Source organism: Oncorhynchus masou, chromosome 12 (genome assembly GCF_036934945.1).
Source record: "Oncorhynchus masou masou isolate Uvic2021 chromosome 12, UVic_Omas_1.1, whole genome shotgun sequence".
NCBI classification, from domain to species: domain Eukaryota; kingdom Metazoa; phylum Chordata; class Actinopteri; order Salmoniformes; family Salmonidae; genus Oncorhynchus; species Oncorhynchus masou.
Genome location: NC_088223.1, coordinates 35,022,651 through 35,032,379, shown reverse-complemented (window position 1 = coordinate 35,032,379; position 9,729 = coordinate 35,022,651). Strand labels below are relative to the sequence as shown.

General features: G+C 45.1%; 1 long non-coding RNA gene across 1 annotated transcript; it reads left to right on the top strand.

Moving 5' to 3' along the window:
- The first annotated feature begins 592 nt into the window (after positions 1-592).
- Positions 593-9,190, top strand: LOC135549927 (uncharacterized). Its single transcript, XR_010457039.1, has 3 exons — positions 593-1,221; positions 7,763-7,860; positions 8,304-9,190. It is a non-coding gene; the product is annotated as an uncharacterized LOC135549927 (long non-coding RNA).
- The last annotated feature ends 539 nt before the right edge of the window (positions 9,191-9,729 follow it).

Genomic DNA, 9,729 nt, shown 5'->3' with positions numbered 1-9,729 from the left:
AAAAATTAAATTAAAGCATTCCGTTTCTAGCATTATCTCCACAAGCAAGGGTATCGTGGGGAAATACAATTTAATGGGAATTAGGCCTAGTATACATAATTTAACTCAAATATCCACAACTCATGTCAGGGAGCCACATTGTCTGACTGATTCTCTCTCTGGTAGCCTATTTCATTGAATACAATGGCAATAGTGGCCAACAGTACTACAGTGTCTCTTCTCCCAGGAGACTAATTGAATCAAAGCCAGTAGCCTCTAACATTACAGCTAGGTAGCCATGAAAATACGAACCTCAGTGGCAGAGCTACTGAGATCTTGAATAGGCTGCTGTTTACCGTAATCAGGATATTGTTTTATTAACCTTGTCCTTGGCGATACTTTCTTTGTTCTCGATTCGATGGAAACATGTCTCATATGAACACATGTGTGAGTTGCAGGTGGAACTCCAAAAAACAGAGAATATTCAGAAAATATTAAATCCACTTTCGGTATTGAGTGAGAAATGCCTATTGCATGTGTGCAGATCTTTCTTTTGGTCGCGCTACGGGAAGTGCTGTAATTAAGGCTACTACTAAAAGCGCTGCAGCTACTAGTTACTGTAAAGATGTTAGGAAATGCGAGATGTGCAGCAGCTAAAATGCGGAGGAGCTCCTAGCACTAGGCAAAAAGTGGATTTCGCGAATTTTCAGTTTTTTGGAGTAGGCTACCTGCAACCGCACACATACGTCTATGAGATACACGTTTCTTCCTAGGTTAAGGGTCTAATTGTAAAATAAATGTGTTTGATTGAATAACTAGCCTAATCTAACTGTCGTGGTCATACATCTGGACTCATCATCATCATCATCAACACTTTGAATTACATAGGAATATTACTGTAGAAACTGGTTGCTAAGGGAACGAGACACCACCATTATCCTCTTGTTGTGTGACTGAGAGGCGGGATTGGAAAAGTGCACGAGGAGGGGTGGGAAGCGGAGACGGAGCGTGGTTGAAATTCCACCAAATGGATAAGAGGCAGACAAAGTTTGACGCGTTTATGTTTTCAGTGGTTTGCCGACACGAATGAACGAGTAAACGCTGCTTTTAGCCTAGTGGAAGTATCACAAATGAATACCTCAGTATTATGTATACCACTGCACTGAATCTCCACGAGGGCACAAGTCCGCCTGACAATTTCGCGTAGAGGCAGCGCGGGAGAGCTCACTTGTAGCCTGGCAGGTATGTTCTTCTATTTTGAATAAAGCAAGCCATACATGTCATAAGTTTTAGGCTATTACTATTTTTAGTATAGCTAACTAAATACATGAAGCTATCTAACAGCAACGCTGTTGTGAGCTTTCACATGTAATTAACTACGACCAGGAGCCTATAATGAATGAAGTCAGCTTTTCAGTCAGTCCTATCGTTTATATTAAACATAGGTTATTATAACACAAGGTAAACACACATTTACAATAATTGTTAGGTCTATGTTATTAGCTTAAAATGTACTGATACAAGTACCGAAACATTCCCTCTGGCATAGCCAGAGGCATTCTAGGCTACACTGCAATTAACACTACTTATTATACACACTATGTTCTACAGTGCTGTTCTGATTCTAAGAACTAGGTTGTTTGCCATAAAGTCTTATTATCTCTATCACAGACATGCATAACCAAGGAAGATAGGCGACATAAACAGGTAAAAATAGAGAAATAAGGCGCAAGGTAACAACACCCACCCCATAGCAAGGTAGACAGAGGAAGAGAATTAACAGTGAGATGGTAAGAATTGGAGAGTACGCTCTGTGATGGAAATGCCACAGCACATCTGCTCCGGACCGACGCCTAGTTTGATGTAAGGAAGTAGCCTCCTCGATTGCCTCTCCAGTGTGAGAGAGATGAGGCCAAACCCGGGGCATTGTATGTGATCAGACCTATTGAAGGGGTTCGTGTATGGATGTGAGTATGAAGGTGTGTGTATGCATAGCTGTAAGTATGAGGATGTATCAGTGTAAATACGTTGCCATTTGAGTTTTGCCACAATGTACTAGTATCCGGAGTATTTAAGTGTTAAACCTCATTCCTCATGTTCTACTTCAAAATGATGTCTTACCATTTCTTCTGTCCTCCAGATATAGGGGTGCATTTTGTTTAACATATGTTTAATCATGAATTCATAGTAACTAAACATGTGTGTGTGGAGGGGGAGGGGGGGATTAAATCTTATCTAAATCTGACAAAAATGTTCAAATACAGGTACAGGCGTTTTGAAAGACTGTTAGAAAACTTGGATAGAGGTTACATTTTCTTTATCGACCATACATATAGTTGGCCGTGACACTTCCTCAGGGAATGGCAGTAATATTTTTTTACTTTAAATATTTTATTTCAATACAAAAGTACTGTACAGTGCCTCAACTTTTGTTGTATTGCTTAAGATACATAACAATACTATTAGTCTGTTCTTTGCATTGCGGTTGAATACACTTTAGTATCACATATACAATCATCCAATGAGTGATATACTGTTTGAATCATTTGTCATCAGATGCCTATAAGTGTGAGAACAGAGTTTGGGGAGGACAAAGTGCCGGAGATAGGGCCGAGTATTTAAGTGTCAAACCGCATTCCTCCCGTTACACTTCTGAATGATATCTTAACATTTTATTCTGTCCTCACATATCAGCCTCGGAGCATGTTATTCTCTGAGTAACGACTTGCGTGACCTGAGCTTTCAAAAACAAGGAAATTTCTAAGTTACCCCAAACTTTTGAACGGTAGTATATATATTTTTTAAACACTTTTTTTTTAAGTTCAAGGGGTGCTGCAGCACCCTCAGCACCCATACTTTCCTTGGCTATGCCTGCAACCCACGGTTGCCTGTGTAAGTCTGTGGCATCAGCACTGTTCAGGCCCTCATTCAGTTCTTCAGTAAGCTGTGAGCGCCGTCAGTCGCCGATTACATAAATGTATGGGCCGTTACCGGCTGCAGAGCTCACCATGCTGGCTCATCGTGCTGGCGCCGCATGAGTCATCCTAAGTGACAGCTGCCATTACCGCCACAGACAAAGAACACAATGGGAGATCGATAACGACTACGCAAGGCTAATAGCAACAGTGATACATGGCAGCGCGACGTTACCGTATCCCCCAAAGGGCTCGAGTGCGGCTGAGAGGGTCAACCAAAAGCAGTCATACAGTAGCTGAAAATTATTTACCACGAGTAACACAAATGTTTTAAGCATAGGGTTTGAAAGGAAAGGGATGTGAATCAATCTTAATGAAGCCAATTCTGTACTCAAACCTTACTGCTGTTGTAGAAAATGAAATGTAGTAGAATAAGGGTTGTCGGCGCAACTCTCGCCTGGGGGGCCCAACGACGATGTGGTTCATCAAACCAACATTACAGTGCGGATTTAGCCTAATAATGTCAATATTCTCTGCATTCCTGTTAAAAAATAACCATTAGGATATATTTTTATTGTTGAAATTCTCTTCTAAATGCTCAGTGTACAGACTTACAGAATTGATACACTGGATGAGGGAGAGAAAGCATTGTAGGTTTTACATGATACATTGGACGCGTATAAATCCCAAAGGAAGAGGTGCGAGCCACGTGATCCAGTGTTCTCAGATGTGAGCCCGCACACATTGTTTTCTTGGAAATAGAGCCAGAGCATAATTTTTAACTCGCAGCACGCAGCATTGCTTTGCTCACACGGCCAGTGGAGCAGGTTTTCATTGACCGCAATGGAAGTGTAGTTTCACTTGCGGCTCACGCCCAGCAAAAATGTAGCAGGTCTGTTAAGGTGACCCTAGTCTACACTTACCAGAAGTCATTGATAGTCTGAATATTATTACATTCGTGGTGCTCTCCATAGCATTGTGTTACCCATAATTCCTATCCTAACCACTGAATTATTCCGTTTTTCATTCCCTTGTGTCTGTAATTGTCACTGGAAGACTGCAAAATCATGAGATTTATATTAGTCTCAAATAGTGGACATTTCCTATGCGTTCTTGTTTCACATTTGACTCACATTTCATATGGTGTTGTAATGCATATCGACCATGAGCCATGAACTGCTGTCGAATTTGTAGAAAAAACAAACCAGAGGCATTTATTTCAGCGTTTGTAAAGAGCAGCCCTATCTCGTATGAACAACTCAAATGCTGATACGTTTTTACATTTGAATTCACTGGACTGAAGTATTGATGTCATATTATGAAAAAGTATAGTTGACCCAGAATCAACTATGTGTATTCTTGAATCATCCAGAAATGTTGAAGTGAACAATATTAATTAATCACACCTATCCCACTCACACATATTCACACACCTCTCCTCATTATAGAAACCTGCGTTCTTTCTTTTTTTCACATCTAAATACTGACTATCTGCAGATAGATATGTATTCTCCCCCTCTCTCCGTCTCCCTGGCAGTGGAAGAGATAACAGTAATCAAATTCCAGCCATGTTAATGTATTATACCATACTCCCAGATGGATGTTTGGGTGGGATGCCAAGAATGTGAAGTAAATGATTGGTCAGTATTCTCATCGTCTATGCTCTCTGTTGTGGAACTATATGAATGTCCTCTCAGACTGATCGTGTTGAGATGAAAGAGCCATACTTGATCCACTGAATAATGCAGTGGGTTTTCTGATTGGAAAGGCAAAGTCAATTTTCTATCCAATAGAAGAAAACCTGTAGTCTTACAAGTCAGAATTAAGTATCAAGATTGTCAGATTGCCACCTGTTAGTGTGAATTCATGGCAAAAATGACAATTTATTGCACAATAATGGGGATATTAGTCAAATCAAATCAATAGTATTAGTCACATGCGCCGAATACAACAGGTGTAGACCTTACAGTGAAATGCTTACTTACGAGCCCCTAACCGACAGTGCAGTTTCAAAAAAATATAGATAAGAATAAGATATGAAAGTAACAAGTAATTAAAGAGGAGCAGTAAAAAAAATAACTATATATATATAGGGGGGTGCCGGTACAGAGTCAAGGTGCAGGGCACCGGTTAGTTGAGGTAGTATGTGCATGTAGGTAGTGTTAATTAAAGTGACTATTCATAGATGACAACAGAGAGTGGCAGTGGTGTGTGGGGGGAAGAGATATGAATATTCTGGGTAGCCATTTGACTAGATATTCAGGAGTCTTATGGCTTGGGGGTGTTTAGAAGCCTCTTGGATCTAGACTTGAAGCTCCGGTACCTCTTGCCGTGTGGTAGCAGAGAGAACAGTCTATGACTAGGGTAGCTGGAGTCTTTGACCATTTTTAGGGCCTTCCTCTGACACCACCTGGTATAGAGGTCCTGGGTGGCAGGAAGCTTGGCCGTTCGCAATACCCTCTGTAGTGCCTTGCGGTCGGAGGCCGAGCAGTTGCCATACCAGGCAGTGATGCAACCAGTCAGGATGCTCTCGTTGGTGCAGCTGTAGAACCCTTTGAGGATCTGTGGACCCATGCCAAATCTTTTCAGTCTCCTGCGGGGGAATAGGTTTTGCCGTGCCCGCTTCACGACTGTCATGCTGTGCTTGGACCATGTTAGTTTGTTGGTGATGTGGACACCAAGGAACTTGAAGCTCTCAACCTGCTCCACTGCAGCCCCGTCGATGAGAATGGGTGTGTGCTCGGTCTTCTTTTTCCTGTAGTCCACAGACATCTGATGTCCTGTCACCACATGGCCAGGACTCTGACCTCCCTGTAGGCTGTCTCATTGTTGTCGGTGATCAGGCCTACCACTGTTGTGTCATTGGAAAATGTAATGATGGTGTTGGAGTCGTGCCTGGCCGTGCAGTTATGAGTGAACAGGGATACAGGAGGGGGCTAAGCACGCACCCCTGAGGGGCCCCTGTGTTGCAGATCAGCGCGGCGGATGTGTTGTTACCTACCCTTGCCACCTGGGGGTGGCCCGTCAGGAAGTCCAGGATCCAGTTGCAGAGGGAGGTGTTTAGTCCCAGGGTCCTTAGCTTAGTGATGAGCTTTGAGGGTACTATGGTGTTGAACGCTGAGCTTTAGTCAATGAATAGCATTCTCACATAGGTGTTCCTTCTGTCCAGGTGGGAAAGGGCAGTGTGGAGTGCAATAGAGACTGTTGGGGCAGTATGTGAATTGGAGTGGGTCTAGGGTTCCTGGTATGATGGTGTTGATGTGAGCCATGGCCAGCCTTTCAAAGCACTTCATGGCTACAGACATGAGTGCTACGGGTCGGTAGTCATTTAGGCAGGTTACCTTAGTGTTCTTGGGCACAGGCACTATAGTGGTCTGCTTAAAACAAGTTGGTATTACAGACTCGGACAGTGAGAGGTTGAAAATGTCAGTGAAGCACTTGCAAGCTGGTCAGCACATGCTCGCAGTACACGTCCTGGTAATCCGTCTGGCCCTGAAAGCCTTGTGAATGTTGACCTGTCTAAAGGTCTTACTCACATCTGCTGCGGAAAGCGTGATCACACAGACTTCCGGTACAGCTGGTGTTCTCATGCATGTTTCAGTGTTATTTGCCGCGAAGCAAGCATAGAAGTAGTTTAGCTCGTCCAGTAGGCTCGTTTCACTGTGCAGCTCTCGGGCTGTGCTTCCCTTTGTAGTCTGTAATGGTTTGCAGGCCCTGCCACATCCGAGGAGCATCAGAGCCGGTGTAGAACGACTCGATCTTAGTCCTGTATTGACGCTTTGCCTGTTTGATGGTTCATCGGAGGACATAGCAAGATTTCTTATAAGCTTCCGGGTTAGGCACTAAGGACACTAAGGTAACCTGCCTAAATGACTACCGACCCGTAGCACTCATGTCTGTAGCCATGAAGTGCTTTGAAAGGCTGGCCATGGCTCACATCAACACCATCATACCTTACCTCTCTTGCTCCTTGAAAGCTGCAGCTCTAGCCTTTAGCTCAGTCAATGCCATTGGAGGATTCCCGGAACATATTCCAGTCTGTGCAAGCAAAACAGTCCTGTAGCTTAGCATTTGCTTCATCTGACCACTTTTTTATTGATCTAGTCACTGGTGCTTCCTGCTTTAATTTGTGCTTGTAAGCAGGAATCAGGAGGATAGAATTATGATCAGATTTGCCAAATGGAGGGTGAGGGAGAGATTTGAATGCATCTCTGTGAGTGGAGTATAGGTGGTCCAGAGTTATTTTCCTTCTTTTTTGCAAATTTAACATGTTGATAGAAATGAGGTGAAACTGATTTAAGTTTCCCTGCATTAAAGTCCCCGGCTACTAGGAGCGCCGCCTTTGGGTGAGCGTTTTCTTGTTTGCTTGTGGGGAAATACAGCTCATTCAATGCTATCTTGGTGTCAGCCTCTGACTGTGGTGGTATGTAAACAGCTACAAAGAATATAGATGAGAACTCTCTTGGTAGGTAATGTGGTCTGCAGCTTATCATGAGAAACTCTAACTCAGGCGAGCAATGGCTCAAGACTTCCTTAGATATTGTTCACCCGCTGTTTACAAAAATACATAGACCACGCCCCTTGTCTTACCAGACGCAGCTGTTCTATCCTGCCGGTACATCGTATAACCAGCCAGCTGTATGTTGATATTGTCGTCGTTCAGATACGACTCCGTGAAGCATAAGATGTTACAGTTTTTAATGTCCCGTTGGTAGTTTAATCTTCCCAATAACTTGTCCATTTTATTGTCCAAAGTGTGCATGTTTGCGAGCAGAATTGAGGGGAGGTGGGGTTTATTTGATCGCCTCCTACTCTTCAGAAGGCAGCCCGACCTCCAGCCTCTCTTTCTCCGCCTCCTCTTCACGCAGATCACTGGGGTCAGGGCCTGTTCCAGAGGGAGCCATATATCCTCCGCCTCGGACTCGTCAGAGTCGTGAAAGAAGAAAAAGTTTTCTGCTAGCCCGTGGTGAGTAATCGCAGTCCTGATGTCTAGAAGTTATTTTCGGACATAAGAGATGGTAGCGGCAACATTATGTACAAAAATAGTTTAAAAAAAGAAGTTACAAGCAATGCAGATGAACTAACAAAAAAAACACAATCGGTTGGGGAACATAAAACTCCTGCTTCGGCGCCATTTTAGCATCATTACGGAGTAGAAGTAGATTTTAGGACATTACGGAGTAGAAAATGGTGGCTGTCTGTAGATTGACAAGATTGCAAACATGACAGTCTCACTCACACAGGCATGAAGTTGAATGGCATTAGTAACATATGGTGGGATTGGTTTGGTAGTGTTCATACTTTACAGCAATATATATCTTTCATATCTAAAAGTAGCTTTGAGATGATGTATTTGCGTAGTTGATAAAGATGGAACGATAGGGCCTTGATTGACCACTATCGCTGCAGTTTGCGCGAGGACGTCCATCGGGAGTTGGCCTGCAGGGACACCACCCTCACCTTCGACCAGCTGGTGGACCTGTCCATTCGGCTGGATAACCTGCTGGCTACCCGTGGACATCCAGATCGGGTTCTGCCGGTTCCATCCCCCAGCACCGCCACTCCTGTGCCCATGGAGCTAGGAGGGGCTGTGCGTAGGGAGACTGGAGGAGGTTCTGTCTCGTGCACCATCTGTGGCCGCAGAGGTCACACTGCCAGGTCGGTTCTGGGTTGGTTCCTCTGGGGATCAAGGCAGCAGGCAGGGCACTCTGGCTTCATCCCAGGTGAGCCGGCACCATTCTCACCCAGAGCCCTCTGTTGCACACATGTTTCTGTATGTTACTCTTCCTGTGTTTTCCCCGCATTCCCAGCATAAGGCACTCATCGATTCAGGCGCAGCTGGGAATTTTATAGTAGGATCGTTCGCCCTTAGTTTAGGGATCCCCATTGTTCCCGTGGCTGTGCCCTTCCCCATTCACACCTTAGATAGTCGACCATTAGGGTGGAGGCCACCGCTCCTCTAGCTATGGTGACGCAGGGGGGTCACAAGGAGAGAATCAGTCTCTTCCTCATTGACTCTCCTGCATTTCCCTTGGTGCTAGGCCTACCCTGGTTAGCTTGTCATGACCCCACTGTTTCTTGGCAACGGAGGGCTCTCACAGGGTGGTCGCGAGAGTGCTCGGGGAGGTGTTTATGGGTTTCTGTTGGTGGAAAGTCCAGACCAGGTCTCCACCGTGCGCATTCCCCCTGAATATGCGGATTTGGCTCTCGCCTTCTCCAAAAAGAAGAATCAATTACCGCATTTCCACCTCGGGGGTGGAGATGGAGAGTGACTGCATTTCAGCCGTGTGTAACTGGCCGACTCCCACCACGGTAAAGGAGGTGCAGCGGTTCCTAGGGTTTGCCAATTACTACTGGAGGTTTATCCAGGGTTTTGGTCAGGTAGCGGCTCCCATTACCTCACTGCTGAACGGGGGCCTTGTACGCTTGCAGTGATCGGCTGAGGCGGACAGGGATTTTGGTCACCTGAGGGCTCTGTTTACCTCGGCCCCCGTGCTGGCCCATCCGGATCATTCATAGTGGAGGTGGACGCGTCCAAGGCAAGGATAGGAGCCGTGCTCTCTCAGCGCTCCGGTAAGCCACCGAAGCTCCGCACCTGTGCCTTCTTCTCGAAGAAGCTCAGCCCGGCGGAGAGAAACTATGACTTGGGGGACCAGGAGCTGTTGGCTGTTGTCAAGGCTCTGAAGGCGTGGAGACATTGGCTTGAGGGGGCTAAACACCCTTTTCTCATCTGAACTGGCCACCGCAATCTGGAGTACATCTGGGCAGCGAGGTGACTGAACCTTCGCCATGTTTTTTTTCACCTGTTTGGTTTTTTCCCTTTCCTACAGACCAG